Source organism: Amblyraja radiata, chromosome 4, assembly GCF_010909765.2.
Source record: "Amblyraja radiata isolate CabotCenter1 chromosome 4, sAmbRad1.1.pri, whole genome shotgun sequence".
Classification (NCBI taxonomy): domain Eukaryota; kingdom Metazoa; phylum Chordata; class Chondrichthyes; order Rajiformes; family Rajidae; genus Amblyraja; species Amblyraja radiata.
Genome location: NC_045959.1, coordinates 20,078,581 through 20,102,407, shown reverse-complemented (window position 1 = coordinate 20,102,407; position 23,827 = coordinate 20,078,581). Strand labels below are relative to the sequence as shown.

The following is a 23,827-nucleotide window of genomic DNA, read 5'->3' as shown; positions in this document are numbered from 1 at the left end:
GTGACCATTTATTGGCAACTACAAGTTGGTAAATATTAACTTTTAACATTCAAGATGGCGGATGTGCGGGAGTGGGCGCCGTCTGTGTATGGCAGCCTGCCCGCAGTCCGTCTCTTCACCTTTTTTTTATTTTAAGTCCTGTCCAAAATGTTAGTGGAGGTCTTTTATGTGGTGGGTGGGGGGGGGGGGAAAGGGGGAAACTTTAATTCTTAGTCCCCTACCTGGTCGGAGAGGCAGCATCCCTCCGAGCTGCTTCTTCGCCCCGTCCTCGCGGCCTACCATCGAGAATGGAGTGGCGTTTCCTGTCGGGACCGGCCGGGACTACAGCTTCGGCGGCGGCGCAGCGCAAGGACACCATCACGGAGCGGAGCCACGGAGCGGGCGATGCCTTGCCGGGTCGCCGTGCGGTAAGCTCCGGAGCGCTGTGGCCGTCGATCCAAACATCGCGGAGCTGTGGCTGCGGGCGTCCGGCCGCGGGCGGCGCTGGATTTGGAGCGCCGCGGAGCCAGGGATCGAGTTCGCCGGGGTCGGAGCTCCAACCGGCGCGGCCTGAAGTCTACGAGTTCTCCGGTCTCCGGGGAGGAGGCAGCCGCTCCAGACTTTCCAAGCCGCTTGAGGAATTGTTTCACCCGACGCCAGTGTTCCAGCTTCACGGCAAGAGGGCCCTGAAAATCATCGGACTGGCTGCAAGGCCACAAATGGGCCCCGACCTCGGGTGTTTCAGAGGAAGAGGACTTAACTTTCTGCTGCCTTTCCCCACAGTGGACATTTTTGATTCTGTTGTGGGGGGATGTTTGTGTTGAACTCTATAATGTGTTGTGTCCATTTTCTTTCTTTCTTTATTTTTAACCTTTTTCTATGGTTTGTATGTAAATTTATTATTTAATTTATGTAAAGCACTTTGGTGTCAATGCAAGTTGACTTAAAATGTGCTATATAAATAAAGCAATAATAATAATAATAATAATAACATCTTCAAAGAATCAGTGAAAGGTTTCGGCCATGGATCGTGGAGGCATGAGAAAACAACAATAAATGATCAAGAAAAAAAGCAGATGATGAACTCAAAGCACCAAAGTTTCTGAAATGATTTTTGTGGTTTAATTTATAATTAACGAAATACCGGTAGTTTTTATTGAACTCATTCAATTTAAGCTGTGTTTATTCGCAACATTTTTTTTCTCCCTTGGCTAAGAATTCTTAGCCTCAGCTCAATAATATTTCAGGATTGTTTTGAATACAGGAATTAATGGTGATGCATGGCTCAGGAACAGGACAAGGTTAGTCACTTCAGAGCAAAAGCAACATTCCAGCAGGAAATCCATTTTCTGTTTAGGAAAGCTTTGAGTTAGAGGTGGTGAGAGAAAATTTACTGTTGAGCATCACAAATAGTTTTCCAGAGACTGATTTAGACACGCCTGCAAATGTTATTGTACAAAGAGTTTTTACTATATGCCACCCATATAGTTATACAATTACATTTTATGTCTAATAGTGAAATTAGTGTATACAGTATTATAAAAGTTTTGCGTCCAGCAATGGCTAATAATTATAAACAGATTTTGGTTCCAAATGCAACACTGTAACTGCATTCAGGAGAAGCAAATTGTAAAAAAAACCCAACCATATTATTTACATTTTGTGGTTAATTTCATATTGACAAATATCAATGTCTGTGTGAAATAACATTAGGAATAGACAATTGACGCCTTACGTTTTTTCTGATGCTCCGTATGGTTTGGGCTGTTCTACCTTTGGGCTCCACTTTCAAACCGTATTCAGTTATACTTTGGAGACACAACGAACTGCAGATGTTGGAATTTTGGGAATAAACACAAAGTGTGGAGTAACTCAGCGGGCTGGACAACATCTGTGGAAGGAACAAATAGGTGATATATCAGTCTGAAGAAGATCCCGTTAAATGAAAAACGTTGCCTAACCATTCCTTCCACAGTTCCTACCTGACCCGCTGAGTTACTCCAGCGCTCCCTTATATATTTTATTGCCTGTACTGTATTCAAACATCTATCAGCCCCAATTTGAAATATGCAGATGAACATTCCTGGAGCGATGAGAGTTCCAATGGTTCATCAATACATGCTTCCTCATTTTCCACTTAAAATTACTGTTAAATGTTTCTACAATGTTAATTTCCAGGTGAAATTCATTTGCCAACAATGCAATCTTGAATCAATCCATCCTGGACCATTCTCAATTTCCATTCTTCCAACCTTTATGTAATTGGGAGGCTTTGGTTTTAACAGATAATTGTTATATTCTGGATGGCAGAATGAAGAACGAGACTGACACACTGGTTGCCTGGATCATGAGAGCGAGAGATTTATTACCCAGCATTCCCTACTTATTGAACAACAACTCATTAACATATACATGAATATGTATGAATATATTACACTGCTCTCCTTGTTTTCAAGTATTATTAAGCACTCAGCTACAATTTTGTTGTTGTGATACTTGATTTAAACCAATATTTATTTTACATATCTACACATTTCTGTTTTACTTGTGCGGTGAGTTAAACATAGAAACATAGAAACATAGAAAATAGGTGCAGGAGTGGGCCACTCGACCCTTCGAGCTTGCACCGCCATTCAATATGATCATGGCTGATCATCCAACTCAGTATCCTGAACCTGCCTTCTCTCCATACCCCCTGACCCCTTTAGCCACAAGGGCCACATCTAACTCCCTCTTAAATATAGCCAATGAACTGGCCTCAACTACCTTCTGTGGCAAAGAATTCCAGAGATTCACCACTCTCTGTGTGAAAAATGTTTTGCTCATCTCGGTCCTAAAACATTTCCCCCCTATCCTTAAACTGTGACCCCTTGTTCTGGACTTCCCCAACATCGGGAACAATCTTCCTGCATCTAGCCTGTCCAACCCCTTAAGAATTTTGTAAGTTTCTATAAGATCCCCCCTCAATCTTCTAAATTCTAGCGAGTACAAGCCGAGTCTATCCAGTCTTTCTTCATATGAAAGTCCTGACATCCCAGGAATCAGTCTGGTGAACCTTCTCTGTACTCCCTCTATGGCAAGAATGTCCTTCCTCAGATTAGGAGACCAAAACTGTACGCAATACTCCAGGTGTGGTCTCCCAAGACCCTGTACAACTGCAGTAGAACCTCCCTGCTCCTATACTCAAATCCTTTTGCTATGAATGCTAACATACCATTCGCCTTCTTCACTGCCTGCTGCACCTGCATGCCTACTTTAATGACGGGTGTACCATGACACCCAGGTCTCGTTGCATCTCCCCTTTTCCTAATTGGCCACCATTCAGATAATAGTCTACTTTCCTGTTTTTGCCACCAAAGTGGATAACCTCACATTTATCCACATTATACTGCATCTGCCATGCATTTGCCCACTCACCCAGCCTATCCAAGTCACCTTGCAGCCTCCTAGCGTCCTCCACACAGCTAACACTGCCCCCCAGCTTTGTGCTTATATTGAACACCAACTCATTAACATACACATGAATATGTATGAATACAATACATTACAATAATCTTATGCATTTAGATCATTATGTACTTATTAAATGAAATGTGAATGAAACATTTATTTTCCATGGCAGACAACAATGGAAGAGAGGAAATCTTGAAGTTCAACAGCAGTGATCCCTTAATTCAAGGATGAATAGTTTAGTTTAGTTTATCATCATGTGTACTGAGGTACAGTGAAAAGCTTCATGAAAGACTATATATAATTACAATCAAATTGTCCACTGTATACAGATACAGGATAAAGGGAATGACGTTTAGTGCAAGATTACATCTGAATAAAGATAGTCCAAGAGTCTCTTTTTTCTTTTTTCACACAGAGAGTGGTGAATCTCTGGAACTCCCTGCCACAGAGGGTAGTCGAGGCCAGTTCATTGGCTATATTTAAGAGGGAGTTAGATGTGGCCCTTGTGGCTAAGGGGATCAGAGGGTATGGAGAGAAGGCAGGTACGGGATACTGAGTTGGATGATCAGCCATGATCATATTGAATGGCGGTGCAGGCTCGAAGGGCCGAATGGCCTACTCCTGCACCTAATTTCTATGTTTCTATGTTTCTATGTCTCCAATGAGGTAGCTGGTAGAATAGTTTACTACAAAATCCTGGGGTAATTTGAGCAATCTGATCTGAGACAGATATCTCTCCAAATATTGGCGCTGTTGCTATGAGAAAGCTATCCCTAGGTCTGCGTTTCTTTCCTTTTCTCCTTCAGTTCCTACAATCAGATGAATATCTACAAAACAGGCTTTTTTCTCAATTAAGTCATGAGATTGGTTAATGGCCCCCTTTCCCCAACTCGTGAAGTCCATGTCTGTTTTCTTGATGTTTATTTTTAGTTTAGTTTAGTTTAGTCTAGTTTAGAGATACAGCACGGAAACAGGTCCTTCGGCCCAACGAGTCCGCAACGCCAGCGATCCCCACACATCAACACGTACTAGGGACAATTTACACTTATATCAGCAAATTTAGAGTGTGGGAGGAAACCGAATATCTCAGAGAAAACCCACGCGGTCACGGGGAGAACGTACAACCTCCGTACAGACAGTATCAATAGTCTGGATCAAACCCGGGTCTCTGGCGCGGCAAGCGCTGTAAAGGGCTTGTCCCACTTGGGCATCATTTGCGCGTCATTTACGCGACAGGCCGGTAGTGACTGATGCGTGGCGGTTGCTCGTCTGTCGCGCGCAAATCACGCGTCATCATGCGTCATCATACGTCAGCACAGCCGTCTCGTGCGCGTGTTGTCATTAGAATACCCTGCTTCCCTATTCTGCATCATGACCATCATGGAAGAACTACAGATTTTTATTGCTACGGCAACAACAAAGACATCTGTTAGCAGCAGCCCTCATACTTACAGATCAGCCAGGCAGGAGTACAAGAAAGGCTAGCAAGAAATCCAGGAGGAGGTCTGTGTGGACGAGGTTAGAGATTACATGACGCGTAAAAGGCGGGGCGACTGCGTATGGGCGGAGCGCGAGGTCGCATATTTACGGACTTTGACGCACGGTGACGTAACCACGCGATACAGCGTGCGTAGCCAATGTGTTAGCATGCATAGCCAATGCGTCAGTGTTTGCGTAAGTGATATGTCACGCAGGTGGCGCGCAAGTATTTCGGTACACTACAAAATCCTGGAGCATTGCGCGATAACGCGCGCCACTACGTGCAATTCCACACCTCACCATGCGCTATGCGCGCGTCACCCACGCGCCACCCACTCGTCATGACACGTCGACCAATTTTCTACATGACGCGTAAATGAGGCGCAAATGACGCCCAAGTGGGAACAACTCTACCGCTGCGCCACCGCAAAACAATTCTTGTTTTATCTGATTGTCATGGAATCTCTGACAAAACTAGTCTGGAGAAAACTAGACTAAAAACAAAGGTCAAACTGGCCAAACAGCCTCCTGAAAGCAACATTCTTAATGGGAGCAAATTATCTTCATATACAATTAATAATGACTCATAGGATTGATTTTGTTAATAATAAAACTTAATGATCGATTTGTAATAGTTATATTTAAATTGGTTTGCAGCCATGAATGTATTAGTTTCCACATTACCTTGATTCACAATGGATGTAAATCGAAAGTAATAAAAATAAATTATTGAAATATAAATTCTGAAAGATGCAATGAGATATAAAGAGATACCCATACTACGACTGAATATATGCTGTGAGATGTGTCCTTAGGATGGGATGTCAATAACTAATGGGCCTGTCCCACTTAGGCGATTTTTCAGCAGACTGCCGGCGACTGCTAAGTTGTCGGCAGTCGCCTGAACAACCGAGAAGTGGAACGGCGACTGTCAGAGTGGAACACACACATACAAACACATCGCAAAGGTGGGGGCCAGGGCAAGTGGGGGAGCGCTGGCTGAAATTCACACGGTACAAAGCCAAGGTGATATAGACACACACCGCGATGAACTGGAAGGTTGGCGCTGTAATTAAGACGGCTAGCACAGTGTACGGTAAGTCCTTTAAAAGAGGGGAGAAGGGGGAGAGGGGGGGAGAAGGGGGGAGAAGGAGTGGAACACAACTTTTAAGAAGCCAGACAACTTTTAATAAGCCAGAGATTCACAGCTGTGAAGTTCGGCGGACATTTAACATTACCGGTCGGATATCCTTGGTTCTGAAAACTCCTGCTTGCGTTTTTTTCCCCCAATGACCGGTCAGCAAAGGCGATTAACTAATACTACCTACTACTACCTCGACTACCCATAACTACATGGTGATCCCACTACAACTGCACCTACAACTACAGGATTATCGATTTTCTCAATGGCGACCAATTATTGGTCGCCGAAACGTTTTCAACATGTTGAAAAATTTGCGGCGACCATACTGAGGCCGCGACTAGTTCCCAGAATGCGGGAACTCCTCACGACCAGGAAGGAGAATCACCAGAGACCATCAGCGAACATGTGGCGACCATGTGGCGAGCGCAGAGTCTCCTGCACTCTCCCAAAAAGTTGCCTAAGTGGGACAGGCTCATTAAGGGCACGGACTTGTGTAAAAGGGACAGTTATTTAAAGTTGAGAAGCAGAAGATTTTTTTTTTACATTGGTCTTTAGAATTGCCTTCTCCAAATTGCAGGGGAGTTCTGTCATCTGTCATATACTGGCTTGAGATTTTGGAATAAAAGCAAATCATCTATCTTCCTGTCTAAAGGTTATATGGATTGAACATCAGCTATAAACATATTGACATTTTTATTGATATAAGTCGAGCAGACTCAGAATCCTAGAACCTATTCCTCATCCAATTTTCAAATCAAATTTCAACCAGATCATGACGTGGCCGTTCAAGGCCGTTTTCTCTTATAATAATAATAATAATAATAATATATATTTTATTGTCATTGCACGTCAGTGCAACGAGATTTAGTGTGCAGCTCCACTGATGTACAAGAAAATTAGTTGCCTGGATATTTTCCGATATACAAGAGGTAGATCTAGACACATTTAGCAACAGCCCCTCTATGTTTCAATTATTTCCATTCTCTCTGCAGTGTCTATCAAGTTGTGGCACATATCTTAATTAATGCTCTTGAAATATTTTACTTCTTGTAAACCAATCCAAAGACTTTACAAATTTGCTTATTTAATATGTTTTAATTTATTTACAGAAAGTAGCCAAACCTGGCAAGGCTAATGTTTATTATCCATGTTAATTATTCTTCAAATAAGTAGTTTGATCAGCACTTCAGAGGGCATTTAATAGTCAGTCATCTTATTGTGGGCCAAAAATAACTCTGAAGCAGTTTTTTTTCTCTCAGAACAATACAGTTTTTTCAACAGCTGTGGTCACCATTATATTTTATTGGATTTTTAATTCCAGATTTAAACAACCACTTAAATCCCCTAAATGCCATGATGAGATTTGTGCTTATTCCTCTGGATCTTTAGTTCTACAATTTTAATTAGTACTGCTTTCCAGGAACTTTGCCAAATTGGGATCATACTTTTTGTCTTCCATGGATATTTGGTGTCTTTTAAATTTAAATAAGGCAATATTGATAGTTTATTTTCGGACATTGCCATAGTTTGACCAGGCCATATGAACAGAGCTTTGATCTTTGATAAGTTGGTATATGTAAACACAGAAATACTCGGCACAATTGCATAGATTCACAAATACCATCCCAGGACCACCAGGTGGCGTTGCGATGGCAGCCTCGCCAACAGTTTGTCTGTCCTTTCGTCTTTTTTTCTTTTTTTTAGTGTATTTTAAAAGTTTGTGTTCTCTGGTTTGTTTTATGTGGGGGGTAGGGGAGGGGGTCGGGGGAAACTTTTTATCAATCGCTTACCTAGCCGGAGGTGCGTTTGTTTTCCGGGTCGCATCTCTGGTCTCCCTGCGGCCAAACATCGTGGAGCTGGAGGCCTTGCTCGGAACTGACTTTGAGCCCCACCGCTGGCCTTGGACTAACTATCGGAGCCGATTCTTTGCCTGGGATCAATGCTCCAACCGCGGCCTGTGGACTTTAACATCGAGGGCTCGCACCCTCGGGAGAGACCGGGTCGGGAGCTCCAAAACCGCACGACGTTCGACAAGCCCTGTCCCGGGGTCCGTTCGACCAGCACGGGCAACTGACATCCCCCTGATGCAGAAGCTTGATCGCCCCAACGAAGGGGGTCCGTCACTGGCTACGGGAGTCAAGATCGTCCCATCAACAGAAGGCTCGGGGCCCCTGACCGCGGGAGAGTTTGTCTATCACAAATCAAATTCCTCGTATGTTGCAACACATACTTGGCTAATAAAGTAAGTATGAGTATGAGGACAGATGGACAAGTCCCAAGAATTCCATTGTAAGTGAGCAGGCTTCTTCTGAGATTAAATTTGGATTGACATGGCACTGGACATAATGTTGTATAAATAGGATGTTGTAGAGGAAGTTATTTTCGAGGACAGGATTTTTTTCACACTTGTGAAGGAAGCTTGTCAAACTCAGTTGTAGCTTGTCTAGCGTGTGTTCAACATCTTTATTTGTGTCCAAGTTTATAATGAGTCATATACGTCAGGAGGCTTTTCATGATTGGAAGAAGTGCCTGGTTTGTGTAAAATGGGATAGACCAAACCAGGCAAAGGTGAATAGAGAAGAAGACTGAAATCTGGAGATAAACACTGTAATCCTACATCGCTGGAGTTCTATTTGATCAATGGTCCAGTCTGCTGTGCAAAGCTGTTCCCTTTGTGGATTTTCCCCTCGAACAGAGGGGCTTTACTCTCACCAGGCCTCTGCTAAAATGGAAATATTTAATCGCAAATCTACCAATTCTATCGAACGACAGATAATATGTTAGACGGATCCCACTCATTCGCACCAATTCCTGTTTGAGGTGTCTGTTGCATTGTGAAGGGGTAGTAACAACTAGCATCCCATGCATAACTTTAATAGCACTGATTCACTCACTCACGGAATAATCAACTTTAGCATGAGTGGACCATTCTCTCCAGTGTTCTTAGCTCACATATTCATCTGCCCACCCAAGTTTCTTCTGGCTTTCTTAGTCTTTTCCATTCCCATCCCCAACTGGTTCCATCTACTCATCATCCCCATCCAACCTGGTTCTGCTGATCACCCAACAGCCTCTATTCCCCACCCCCACCCATGCTCTCTAGTACTGCTGAATATTGACAATCTTTCCCCCTCCTTCTCAGCCCTGGTGTAGGGTCTCAACTCAAATGATGACTTACATCTTTTTGCTTTAACAGCTGCTGACTGACCCACTGAGTTATTCCGGTGTTTTATTTTTTGATTCGGCCCCTTGAGCCTGCCCTGCCATTTAGAAATATATTTTATAGGTATATATCCTAATTCCATTGTTTGTTGTTGGCCACATCTATCTATACTATTACTAAAACTCTCATCTTGACCACTTCCTGTCTGCGTTGTAATAAAATTTGCGCAAAAACAACCCCCCATAGCGCTACGATTTTTCGCCATCTTACTCACCATTCTCCTCTGCTGCAAGTCAAATAGGTTTTGTTCTGATCGGTGAAATAGTATAAAAGTTATGAAGGTTTTGAAGATTCCCCCTCCCCCATACACCCCCTCCCCCACACAGCCCCTCCCCTCCCCTTCCCCACCCCCCCCCCCCTCCCCCACTACCCCCCCCCCCTCCCCCATAGCCCCCTCCCCCACACACACCCCCTCTCCCGCACACCACCCCTCCCCCACACTCCCCAACGGGTCCCACTTAGTCTAGTATTCTTTAATATCCTTGCATATCAAAACTCTATTAACCTCAGACATGGAATGATTATCTAAGTGGCAAGTCACACCCTGGCAAGTGTTCCACACTTCTGCCACCTTTTATATGGAGACTGCACCAAAGAATTCGGTGCCAGCGTCAGATTGTTTTGCTGCACTAAAGATGTGTTTCATGTAGCCTGAACACACAATCAAATCCCACTGGAAAAGATTTGCAAAATTAGGCCAACAACCCATTAAAAGAAAAACTCTCCCATCTGGCACACAGGTCTGTGCATTAAAACAGGTCCTCAGTAGTTCCTGCATGCAAAGCTAGTATTTGATGCATTGTTACTGCTATGAACTCTAGGGATTGAGCTGGAGCTCAATTTTCCACTCAATGGCCACAGGAAGAGCTGTGAAGAAGATGGGGGGGGGGGGATGGCATTTTCCAGTATGTCAGATGATCCTCCATGATGAAGTGGGTTTATCAACACCCCATGACACTGCAACATGAGCAGGAACTATACATCAGGAGGTGCAACTCCAGAGCCAACAATATCATGAGAGACCCCTTCCACCCCTGCAACGGACTGTTCCAGCTGCTACGGTCAGGCAAACGCCTCCGTTGCCATGCGGTGAGAATGGAGAGGTTGAGAAGGAGTTTCTTCCCAGAGGCCATTCGGACTGTAAACGCCAATCTCACCAGGGTCTAACTCTACTGAACGTTTTTCCTTCCATTATTTATTATGTAAAATAATATGTGTGTTATGATTGTGTTTATAGTTTGTTTGGTTGTTTGGTTGTTTGTCTTTTGCATAAAAGTCCGTGAGCATTGCCACTTTCATTTCACTGCACATCTCGTATGTGTATGTGACAAATAAACTTGACTTGACTTGACTTGACTTGAGGGCTGATTAAGGAGCTGGAAATTGCAACTTATAGATTTAATTTTTAAGTGAAAGCTTACGATCATTAAAGGGAGCCCCACTTTCTCTCTCCATTCCATTTATAATACTTGCCATTGGACACTAAAGAAGGGAGATGGTGGGTTCAAGTAGCAGTGCAGACCTATTAAGTTTTCATCACATTCACTGTCCCTGGATGATGTTATACTAATTTTCTGCTTTTTTTATCAACGACACTTGTAGGTGTTTCCTCCAAAAGCTCCTGTTGCTGCTCACAATCAAGGTAAGGCATGCCCCATGACGTATGAGGTGGACAATTGAGTAAGTGCCAGCTACACTGAGGTGAAGTTTCTGAACTAAGTTCCCAACAGGTGCTGTCCAAACCAGTAGTGATGCTGGCTCTCCGCTCAATCAACTGGTTCTGAATTTAAGTCTGAAGAAGGGTCCCAACCCAAAACATCAGCCATCTTTTTCTCTCTGATGAAGCCTCCTGACCCGCTGAGTTATGTCAGCACCTTGGTTCTGTCTTTGGTTCTGAATTTCAGCTTGTTTGTTTTGTCTTTGGTTGCCCTACTAATAGCATGAGGGGAGAGGAATTCTCCTAATCCACCTTCTGAATTTCAAAAAACCTCCAGAAAATCTTCTGAGGGATGGGCAATAAATGGCAGCCTTCCCAGCAATGATATTTTTAAAGCTTTAAAAACAATTTAATTATACAACCTCATGTATCTCTGAAATTTGTATGTATCTAATGCAAGGAATTTGTGTGAGGAACACTCATTGCAGGTACTGCTTTTCGAATTGTTTTATGTTTTTATTAGATATTGTTCAGTAATTTTTGATCTATTAGCCCTTGTGTCAAAAGATAAAGGAAAGAAAGTCAAAGAATGACCTAAAATAGAAAACATAGAACATAGAAAATAGGTGCAGGAGTAGGCCATTCGGCCCTTCGAGCCTGCACCGCCATTCAACATGATCATGGCTGATCATCCAACTCAGTATCCTGTACCTGCATTCTCTCCATACCCCCTGATCCCTTTAGCCACAAGGGCCATATCTAACTCCCTCTTAAATATAGCCGATGAACTGGCCTCAACTACCTTCTGTGGCAGAGAATTCCAGAGATTCACCACTCTCTGTGTGAAAAATGTTTTTCTCATCTCAGTCCTAAAAGATTTCCCCCTTATCGTTAAACTGTGACCCCTTGTCCAGACTTCCCCAACATCGGGAACAATCTTCCTGCATCTAGCCTGTCCAACCCCTTAAGAATTTTGTAAGTTTCTATAAGATGGTAATGATGTATATAAATTTAACATTTTTTACAATAAACGGGTTTATTGCTGTAACTTGATTACTCTGGGAATTTCTACAATAAATGTGCTATGATATTTTGTTTATAATTAACCATCTGAGTGTGGGATTTGCAGAGTCAAAGTTCCATATTTACTGAGGCTCAATGAGCACGTCTGATTCAAGGCGAACAAAGATTGATGTGTCAGAAAGAACAGCAGGTGCTGGTTTAAATCGAAGGGAGACACAAAATGCTGGAGTAACTCAGCGGGCCAGGCAGCTTCTTTGGAGAGAGGGAATGGGTGACGTTTCGGGTCGAGTGTCTCGACCCTTCTTCGGGCTGAAGATTGATGATCTTCTTCAGACGGAGATCGATGATCATTCTCCAGAGTGATGCAAAATTAGGTCCTGGCATCACAAGCAAAATGCTTCCAGACCCCGGGTCAGTAGTTCGGCGATTATCCTGCGCCCAAGCCCTTGGTCAGACACCCTAATGTACTGCATGTGTCTCAGCATTAAATTGTGTTTGATAAACACTCCTGTCGCTGGGGGGTAGATCATGTATAGTATAATATCCATCATGTTTGCAAACACAATGTGCATTCTTGGAAATAATTCATTGCAACGTCAGTAGAATTTTATTGACTATTCCAATAGTTATGAGGACGGATTGTATCAGTTGTAAAGGAAGGAACTGCAGATGCTCTCGGTATCCCACACATAGTGATGAAATCATTGGACAAAGTCAGCATGGATTTATGAAAGGTAAATCATGTCTGACGAATCTTATAGAATTTTTCGAGGATGTAACTAGTAGAGTGGATAAGGGAGAACCAGTGGATGTGTTATATCTGGACTTTCAGAAGGCTTTCGACAAGGTCCCACATAAGAGATTAGTATAGAGACTTAAAGCACATGGTATTGGGGGTTCAGTATTGATGTGGATAGAGACATGGCTGGCAGACAGGAAGCAAAGAGTAGGAGTAAACGGGTCCATTTCGGAATGGCAGGCAGTGACTAGTGGGGTACCGCAAGGCTCAGTGCTGGGACCCCAGCTATTTACAATATATATTAATGATTTGGACGAGGGAATTGAATGCAACATCTCCAAGTTTGCGGATGACACGAAGCTGGGGGCAGTGTTAGCTGTGAGGGGGATGCTAGGAGACTGCAAGGTGACTTGGATAGGCTGGGTGAGTGGGCAAATGCATGGTAGATGCAGTATAATGAGGATAAATGTGAGGTTATCCACTTTGGTGGCAAAAACAGGAAAGTAGACTTTTATCTGAATGGTGGCTGATTAGGAAAAGGGGAGATGCAACGAGACCTGGGGTCATGGTACACCAGTCATTGAAAGTAGGCATGCAGGTGCAGCAGGCAGTGAAGAAAGCGAATGGTATGTTAGCATTCATAGCAAAAGGATTTGAGTATAGGAGCAGGGAGGTTCTACTGCAGTTGTGCAGGGTCTTGGTGAGATCACAACTGGAGTATTGCGTACAGTTTTGGTCTCCTAATCTGAGGAAAGACATTCTTGCCATAGAGGGAGTACAGAGAAGGTTCATCAGACTGATTCCTGGGATGTCAGAACTTTCATATAAAGAAAGACTGGATAGACTCGGCTTGTACTCGCTAGAATTTAGAAGATTGAGGGGGGATCTAAAATAAACTTACAAAATTCTTAAGGAGTTGGACAGGCTAGATGCAGGAAGATTGTTCCCGATGTTGGGGAAGTCCAGAACAAGGGGTCACAGTTTAAGGATAAGGGGGAAATCTTTTAGGACCGAAATGAGAAAAACATTTTTCACACAGAGAGTGGTGAATCTCTGGAATTCTCTGCCACAGAAGATAGTTGAGTCCAGTTCATTGGCTATATTTAAGAGGGAGTTAGATGTGGCCCTTGTGGCTAAAGGGATCAGGGGGTATGGAGAGAAGGCAGGTACAGGATACTGAGTTGGATGATCAGCCATGATCATATTGAATGGCAGTGCAGGCTCGAAGGGCCGAATGGCCTACTCCTGCACTTATTTTCCATGTTTCTATGTTGTTATATCTGCTCTTGCTTCCCCTCCCCCCCAGTCGCAACAGGGACAGACTCTCCCTACTCCTCACCTTTCATTCCATCAGCCGACGCATACAGCACATAAAACTCCAACTTTTTCGCCACCTCCAAACTGGATCCCACCACTAGCCAGATCTTCTCATCTCCACCCCTTTCCACTCCCCATAGAACCGTTCCCTTCGCAACTCCCTGGTTAACTTGTTCCTTCCCACCAAACCACCCCCTTCCTAGATACTTTCCCCTGCAACCACAGGAGATGCAACACCTGTTCTTATACCTCTTCCCTCGACTCCATCCAAGAACCCCGACAGTCCTTTCAGGTGAGGCAGAGGTTCACTTGCATCTTCTCCAACTTCATCTACTGTATCCGCTGTTCCAGGTGTGGACTCTTATATACCAGCGAGACCAAGTGCAGATTGGGCGATCATTTCCCTGAACACCTTAGCTCAGTTCACCTGGGCCTACACAATCTCCTGATTGCTAAACACTTTAACTCCACCTTCCATTCCCATACTGACCTTTCTGTCCTGGGCCTAGTCCACTATCAGAGTGAAGTCAAACACAAATTGGAGGAACAGCTGCTCATATTTCACTTGGGCAGCATACAACCCAGCGGTATGAATATTGATTTCTCTAAATTCAAGTAAGCCTTACTTTTGCTCTCTCTCTCTCTCTCTCTCTCTCTCTCTTCCCATCCCTCCCCCATCCTAGTTATCCTCCTAGTTTCACCGTCTTCCTAATTTTACTGTTTGTATGCCTCATTGTAACCTACTCCTCATCTAACAATGACCCATTGTACATTTCCTTGATCAACTTCTGCTTTGATCTGTTCTTTTCACACCTTACATGGTCTTTGTACCCTTCCACATATTCAGTTTCCTTCTCCCCTGACTCAGTCTGAAGAAGGGTCTTGACCCGAAACATCATCTATTCCTTCTCTCCAGAGATGCTGCCTGTTCAGCTGATGTACTCCAGCATTTTGTATTGTATAAGTTGTGTTAACAGATACATAGGCAATAGGTGCAGGGGTAGGCCATTCGGCCCTTCGAGTCATTCAATGTGATCATTTAATGTGAAGCTTTAGAGGATTTTGTTATTGGTAATGATATTCGATTATTATTGTCATGTCTAATAAGATAGTGAAAAACCTTGTTTTATGTGCTACATAGATAAATCATCCATACATGATTACAATCAAACCATGCAGAACATATTGTTACAGCAACAGAGAAGTGCAGATAAAAGAAAGAGTGCGAGGACCACAACAAGGTAGCTTGGTGGATTGGGAATGCAACCTTAGCTCTTAAGAGATTGGTTCAAGATTCTGATAACACCAGGAAGAAAGCTGTTCTTGAATCTGGTAGTAAGTGCTTTAGTGTCTTTTTGACGATGAGAAAGATAACAAGCATGAATGATCGCATGTGAGTGGCCCTTAATTATATTGGCTGCTTTCCAGAGGCAACAGGATTTTATAGTGTTATTTCTCATTCAGAAGGAGAATAAGGAAAATGCTTCCTTCTCCCCTCAACCCCATCAACCCCTGCCACTGATGGAAGTGACAAGTGAAAAACTGTCTTAAGTCCAGAACCAGCTCAACTGAGAGGTGAGCAAACATGTTCTCATCATTAGATTTATTTAAATATGTTTTAAGGGTATGTTACATATAAAACCTATGTTTCCTATGTTATATTGTGCTGACAATCACTTCCAGGCAAATAGCTCTCATGAGGAAACTGATGAACAAATATACACATAAGATTTTCATTGCAACTTTTATGAGAGGTTTATGAAATTCAGAAGGCGAATAGGGGAAATTCTGCCTTGTCAACCCCTGTAGGAAACACTTGCAAGCTTCAAGAATTAGATCAGAACTTAGAGAAGATGAAGGAGCTAGTTATTGAATTCAGGAAGGGTGGTGGAGTACATGCCCCGATTAGTATCAACAGTGTCAATGTGGAAATGGTTGAGAGCTTTAGGTTCTTTGGTATTAATATTACTAATGATGTGATGTGGACTAACCACAATGATGTGACAAAAAAGGCACACCAACGCCTTTACTTCCTGAGGAGACTGAGAAAATTTGGCATGTCTTACAAACGTCTACAGATGTACCATAGAAAATATACTGCTGGGTTGAATCACAGCTTGGTTTGGGAAAAGCTCTGCCCAAGACCACATGAAATTACAAACAACTGGAAATGGAGCCCAGTCCATCACACAGATCTGACTTCCCGCCACATTACGCTGCCTTGGAAAAGCAGCCAACATAATCAAAGACTTGTCCCATTTCTACTTCTCCTTGCTCCGGACAAGTAGAAAGTACAGAAGCTTGAAAAGCGTGCATCAACAGACTCATGTACTGCTTCTTCCCCTTAGTTATCAGGCTTTTGAAGAGTCCTTTCATAAGCTAGGGTACTGTCCGATTCACATCTACTCCATTGCAGACATTGGTCTTTGTCTAAGGAACAGATGCATTACAATGCTGAGAACAATATTCTGCACTCTGTAACTCCTCCTATGTACTATCTAGTGTACTTGAGTTTAAAGGGGCTGTCCCACTGCGGCGACCTAATTGAAGAGTTTAGAAGAGTTTAGGAGAGTTTGCAAAAATGTCATATTGAAGACCTCCTTCGACTATGTAGAAGACCTCCTTCGACCTCCTTCGACTATGTTGAAGACTAGCTTCGACTAGCTTCGGGAAAATTGGACACCGAATAGTGGAGAGTGAAGACGACCCTCTTCGATCTCCTTTGACCTCCCTTCGACCTCCCTTCGACTATGTTGAAGACTATCTACGACTACCTTCGACTACCTTTGATTACCTTCGACTACCCTCGATTACCTACGAGTAACATGCCGACCTATTACGACCTACTTCGACTAAACCTACGAGTAAAAAAAGTATCAATTTTTTCCATGGCGACCTTCTTTTACTCTAGCCGGGGCCTCGAGTATGTGGGGACTACTTTCGAGCATGAAGGAGAGTGACAAAGACCTCCTAGGACCTTGTGTCGACCATGTTGCGAGTATGAGTCAAGGGCAAACTCGTCTGAACTCGCGCGCAGTGGGACAGACCCTTTACGGTTGTATTTATGCATAGTATTATCTGATCTGTTTGGAAAGCATGCAAAACAAAGCTTTTCACTGTTCCTCGATACATGTGACATTTAGTCATTTTAAACCGTTACCTAAACCAGATGATCTTTCCTGAAGAATATTAGTATACCAGGTTCATTTTTTTCCTGATGATCAAACATTATTGATACAATTTTATTTTACTCATCCCCAGCTGTTGAAATGGGACTCTAGGTCAATAGCCCACATCTCTGAATACTAGTGGATACCTCTGGGAAAATTTTAAGGGACAACTATTTCGCTCAGGGGGTAGTTTGTATGTGGAATGAATTGCCAAAGGAAACTATAGAACTGGTTATAATTTTGACTTTTAAAAGTCATTTGGATAGGAATGGTTTAGAGGGAAATGGGCCAAATTTAGGCAAATGGGACAATCCCAATATAATAATTTGGTTGGCATGAACTAGGTGGGTCAAAGGCCTGTTTCCGTACTATACAGCTCTATAACCATATCACTCTATGACTTTAGTCCATTAATTTAACCATCAGTTGTTTATCAGTCAGGGCCTTGAGTATAAAACTTGGCAAGTCTATGTTGCAGCTGCATAAAACTGTGGTTGGGCTACATATGCATTATTGTGTGCAGTTCTAGTCGCAGCCGTGTAGGAAGTATATGGGAGGCTTTCGAGAGAGCGCATGAAAGATTCACCAGGATTTCCCTGGCTAGGAGAGTATTAGTATTATACCCCTGTCCCACTTAGGAAACCTGAAGGGAAACCTCTGGAGACTTTGCGCCTCACCCAAAGTTTCCGTGCGGTTCCCGGAGGTTGTAGGTGGTTGCCGGGGGTTGCAGGTAGTGGAAGCAGGTAGGGAGACTGACAAAAACCTCCGGTAACTTCCGGGAAACGCACGGAAACCTTGGGTGGGGCACAAAGTCTCCAGAGGTTTCCGTTCAGGTTTCCTAAGTGGGACAGGGGCAATAGGAGGAGTTGGACAAACTTGGATTGTTTTTTCTGCAGCAACGGAGGCTGAGGAGGTGACCCAAAAAAAGTTTATAAAATTATGTGGCGTAGCGGTAGAGCTACTGCCTTACAGCGCCAGAAGCCCGGGTTCGATCGCGAATACGGGTACTTGTCTGTATGGAGTTTGTACATTTTCCCCCTGACCTGCGTGGGTTTTCTCCGAGATCTTCGGTTTCCTTCCACACTCCAAAGTCGTACATGTTTGTAGGTTAATTGGCTTTGGTATTAATGTAAAATGTAAAGTTGTCCCTAGTGTGTGTAGGATAATGTTAGCATGCGGGAATCGCTGGTCAGTGTGGACTCGGTGGTCCGAAGGGCCTGTTTCCGCTTTGTATCTCTAAATGAAAAAATACTAAAAACTAAAATATGCGGACTGACCTGCTAAATTATCCACTACCTGCCACCACAATATAACACCGATAATTATCCTAAAAAAAGCATCATCATGACTCAGTTGTCACCATCCTGTTTGTTGTATTACCTGACACCTAGCTATAGGTTTCCATCCTAATCTTGTCGAAGTTGTTACTTCCACTATGAAATATATTTCATGTACTTTCATACAACATCGCAAACTGTTCAACACATTGAATACATGCCAGTTCTCCAGACAATCCCACTCACCGCTCCTCCTTATTTTCCATTTCTCTCTGACATACCTATTAACATCCCATCTATATATGAAACGGGTAACTTACACTAGGCAATAACTTACCTATCTAACAAAACCATTTGTTAATCAACTCCCATCCTAAATGTTTTATCTTGCTTTTCATTGATTGGTAATCACTAAGATGGCTGAAATGAAATAGATTTGCATTTCCAAAGCAAATGTTGTGCTTTATAACCAATTAAACTATTTTGAAGTAACTGGTTAGTGTTATATTAAATGTAGTGATATATGGCAAACGCCCACATTCAGATTATTGCTTTCAGCTGTTGTTGGCCAGAGGGATATCTCCTTCTCTTCTTTGAAATAGAGCCATGAGATCTACTATTTCCACCCGAGAGAGTTCATAGGACCTCAGTTTGCACTGCTGTCCAAAAGACACCACCTCCAATGGAGTAGCAACTGAACTCATTATGTTGAAGTATCTGCAGAGGGGCTTGACCTTTCGCTCAAACTGGGCCACACCTGGTACACCATTCTAAACAGCACTGTATGAATACAAGCCTTGCTTTCACTGTGACATCCTTCTTTCAAGAATGGCCAGGACAAGCAAGAAGGTGGGTAATTTTCACTTTCACTGTGGACAGAAACTAATGGATTATTCTTAATTTTTTTCCATCATTTAACTTAACACGTAGGGCTCAGTGAAAATGATTCACAAAATGATTCACCCCCCCCCCCCCCCCCCCGACCCCCGGACACTGACACCCACGGCTGGGTTGGCCTTAAATCACCCGGTGTGAGTGTCAGGGTCTGGGGGTCGGGGGGGGGGGGGGGGAGGAATCGCCCTGGTGTGGGGGCTGGGGTCCGATGGCAGTGTATCACAGTCAGTGACTATAGACAACAGGTGCAGGAGTAGGCCATTTGGCTCTTCGAGCCATTCAATGTGATCGTGGCTGATCATCCCCAATCAGTGCCCCGTTCCTGCCTTCTCCCCATATCCCCTGACTCTGCTATTTTTAAGAGCCTATCTAGCTCTGTCTTGAAAGCATCCAGAGAACCTGCCTCCACCGCCCTCTGAGGCAGAGAATTCCACACTCACCACTCTCTGTGAGAAAAAGTGTTTCCTCATCTCCGTTCTCAATGGCTTAATCCTTATTCTTAAACTGTGGCCCCTGGTTCTGGACTCCCCCCAACATCGGGGACATGTTTCCTGCCTCTAGCGTGTCCAAGCCCTTAACAATCTTGTATGTTTCAATGAGATTCCCTCTCATCCATCTAAACTCCAGAGGGTACAAGCCCAGCTGCTCCAGTTTCTCAGCATATGACAGTCCCGCCATCCCGGGACTCTGGGTGGTCGGAGGGACCAGCCTCTCCCACACCTCTGCTCCACCTGACCCACAGCCCATCACAGTGCTGCTGCACGGGGGAGATAAGGCGGAGGGAGGCCGTGGTAGAGTGGGGCTGTCCCGAGGGTTGTGCTCCTTCGACCCCCACATTCCCGTCTCCACTGGCGGGAGGTTCGGGGTCATTTTCCCACACAAGCCGTAGGTGACTGGGCAATCTGAACCCAAGCACCAAGTTGTAAGTGGCCAAAGGTGCGTATTCCTTGGGACAGCCCCCACTCTCCCACGGTCACCCTCCGCGGGCTGTGTGACGGGTGGAGCGGAGATGTGGGACAATGTTCATCCCTCCACAGTGATGTAATGGATGCAGGGGTCTGGACCAATCGCTAACAAGTCCCGCCCCCCGGCAACGTCATGTCCGTTATTTGACTTTTCTGTTGAACGGTTCGTTGGCTTGTAGGCAACGCCGCCTTTCGGGGAGGTGGCGTTTCGGCAGAGGGGCCATTCGGTGAGTTTGCTTTTAGGCAACACAGCCTTTCGGTTAGTTGGCTTTTAGGCAACGCAGCCTTTCGGTTAGTTTGCATTTAGCCGTCCCACCCTTTCGGTTAGTTGGCGTTTCGGCTTTGTTTCCATTCGGTTAGTTGGCTTCCACTTCTTTGCTTCAGCTTCTCGTCCATCGGAGCCACGTCCGTGTACTGTCAAAAACTGGAGGGTAAAGTTTTATGGTCCGAGGGCAAAATTTAAAGAAGATGTGCGGGGGAAGATTTTTACACAGAGTATGGGTGCCTGTAATGCACTGCCTGGGCTGGTGGTAGAGTCACATAACACAATTGCATTTAAGAGGCTTTTAGATAGGCACATAGATATGCAGGGAATGGAAGGAAATGCAGGCAGAGGAGATTGGTGCCACTTGTCATTGTGTTCAAGACAGACATTGTAGGCTGAAGTGTCTATTCCTATGCTGTACTGTTCCATGAATCCAGAAACCACTCCCAAATATTTCTTGGGACAGGAGGATGTTTGGAAGTCACAGTTCACATGTGTCTCTCAGACTTGGATCCCTGAGATATATAATGTATGGAACATGCCTTATATTCTTTCATCGTGGTTTCTCCTTTCCTCCTGCAGAAATTATAGTAATGACTAGAAAAGCCTAACTTTAATTCATTGCCCTCCTAACGACTTCAGTTCCAACGCAGCCCATTTTGTTTTTCCTGACCTTTTTCTTACCTCTTAGAACTTAATTCTGCCTGAAGCCAATTATTTACAATTTGAAGAAATATGATTATTCCCCAGTTGCATTGCCTGACTCATTTCTTTTTATAGCGATAAAGTTCCTTTAACAAAAGCCAATTTCTGTTTTCCTTTCCCTTTACAATTTAAAACACAACCCTGGCCTTTTTGTTTAATTAGAAACAGTTTAAGTTTAGTTCAGTAGCCAAATTTGAATTTATACTTGTCAGATGGCTTGGAGAGTGTCCAATTGATCTGATTCAGAAGTGGGAGTATTCTGTTGCTTAGTCACCAGTTTGGTTGGCAAAACAAAGCCCAAGGAGTGCATGTATGGTGAAGCTAATCAGAATTTGTCTAGACAAAGTCAAATACATGTCTTTGAATAGTATTATTATTATTTACTGCAAAATACTGTTTTGGACAACTAATATATTGGATTTGCTTTCATTGAGGAGCGCAATTTCCCTGTTACTGTGTATAATTTCTCATCTTAAAGACGGTTTGATAACTCAAAACAACTGTTGTTGATTAGCCAAATAACTATTTTACAAAATTGGAATGAATTATCAAAGATTGTGTGATAATTTTAATAAATTATCAAAAGGCTGAATTGGTTCAGCTCACGTAGGTTCTTAGGTAGTCCCAGGGGTCAAAGTTGATTTGCTTCTACTCCAGTTTTCAGAGTTCAGGAGTGACTGAGGAAAAAATGGGATTGATCCATAGATTCTGTTATATGTGGAGCAAGACTTGTTTGATGGGGTGGGAAAGTGGGTAATATGGCCAGTGGTGGGCTCCTCCTGCTATTTGGAGATATGAATGTTCCCAATGAAAAAATTAAGGTTCAAAGCGCTTTCCAGAATGTTTCTCAGCTGTTGCTGGCTTCTGTCGACTGCATTGAAGTTTTTCTCAATCAGTAGTTCCATGGAGAGCAGACATCCGTAGGTGGCCCAAGGCTCAGCACAATCAGACTTCCACACAAGCATAGTAAGCCAGAGGTCGGTTGCAGTGCTCCGAACCTCCTTTCTCGTCTCTGAATTCAAGATTCGTGGAAGACCAGGAAATGCAATCCAACAGACTGTATATAGCCCATGGTTCTCCACAGGGCTGCTGGTGTCAGGTAAACAATCTGGCCTATTTCTAACCAGTGCCCAAATGCAACCATTCTCTATTTTGGGGCAGCAATGAGCATTTTAATCCCTAAAATGGAAACAACTACATATTTGTCATCAATAGTGGACCATCTACTGCAGTGAGCAAGAACAAAACAGTTTGTGTCTTTGTCAAAACCAAGATGGCTTTCAGACATTCTGTCATTATTAAGATAAGTATTTGACATCTGCTTCACTGAATGGTGTCATGGGTTATAGGATGTAGGCAGGAAATGGCTCTGGAGTGAAGGAATGGGTGACATTTCGGGTCGAGACCCTTCGTCCGAATGACATCAGGGGGGAGGGAGATAGATAGGTAAGGATGAGTGAAGGTGTGAAACAGGGCAAAGGGAATGGAGATCAAGGAAAATGTAGAAAAGATCATTGTTAGCTGGGAGAAGGTACTGTAACAACAAAGTTAACAGAGATAAAATGTAGTTGGAGACAGTAAGACAGGTCAGAGAACTGGGAATGGAGAGAGAGAGGGAAAGCAAGGGTTACTTGAAGTTAGAGAAGTCAATGTTCATACCGCTGGGGTGCAAGCTGCCTAAGTGAAATATGAGGTGCTGTTCCTCCAATTTGCGCTGGGCCTCACTCTGACAATAGAGGAAGTCCAGGATTTAAAGGTCAGTGTAAAAATGGGAGGGGGGGTTAAATGGACACTTTACACTCAAATTGCTGGTTGTGGGTGATTATATGGATAAATTGAGTGCTGCTTCTCCTATATTAAAGGCTTGTAACCTGTTCATAGTTGGAAAGGGTGGTGATCCATTTTAGATAGGCATTGACACAATGGGCCAAAAGGCCTTATATATTGTCATTGTTTTGTGAATCTGTGATAATGCCATTCAAATTAATACATCCATATCTCTGTCTCAGGATGTTATTAACTTCTAATGGAGATCTGATCTGTCAAGTAGAAGAAAAGGCAGCAATATTAAAAGTAAGATCTTTGCATATTTTCAAGAGTAAAATAATTCACTTCCTGTTTATACAGAATTAGTTATTGAGGCAGGATTTGAGGACAGATGTTCAAGTAGATTTAACATTTAGCAGGCTCCCAGAAATGACTGGTAACCTGGAAGTAGGTGGTGCCCTCAGGTTTTAGTGATCTCTGTGTAGTTAGATTTTATATCAAAATAAGAATGAAGGCCAAGAATAATAAGTGCGCTGTCCTTTGGATGGACAGATTCCAGGTTTGTGACAAGAGTTCAGTAAAGGAATGTGGAAAATTGGAAAAACAAAGTGGATTTTCAAAATTATTATAGGGATCAGTCAATAAGGTGTCTCTTTATCAGTGAAAATATCCTTGCAAGAACAAAGATAAGAGTTGTATATAAATAATTCCAGTTGTTTATGGTCATCTTTGATACTTGATTTTAATTCCAGATTTATTAAATTAAACAA

The 23,827-nt window shown here is 43.4% G+C and overlaps 1 long non-coding RNA gene across 1 annotated transcript; it reads right to left on the bottom strand.

The window, feature by feature from the left end:
• Nucleotides 1-1,910: 1,910 nt before the first annotated feature.
• Nucleotides 1,911-22,252, bottom strand: LOC116971698. Its single transcript, XR_004411565.1, has 3 exons — nucleotides 22,242-22,252; nucleotides 11,153-11,159; nucleotides 1,911-1,985 (listed from the first exon to the last, which is right to left on the bottom strand). It is a non-coding gene; the product is annotated as an uncharacterized LOC116971698 (long non-coding RNA).
• Between the last annotated feature and the right edge of the window lie 1,575 nt (nucleotides 22,253-23,827).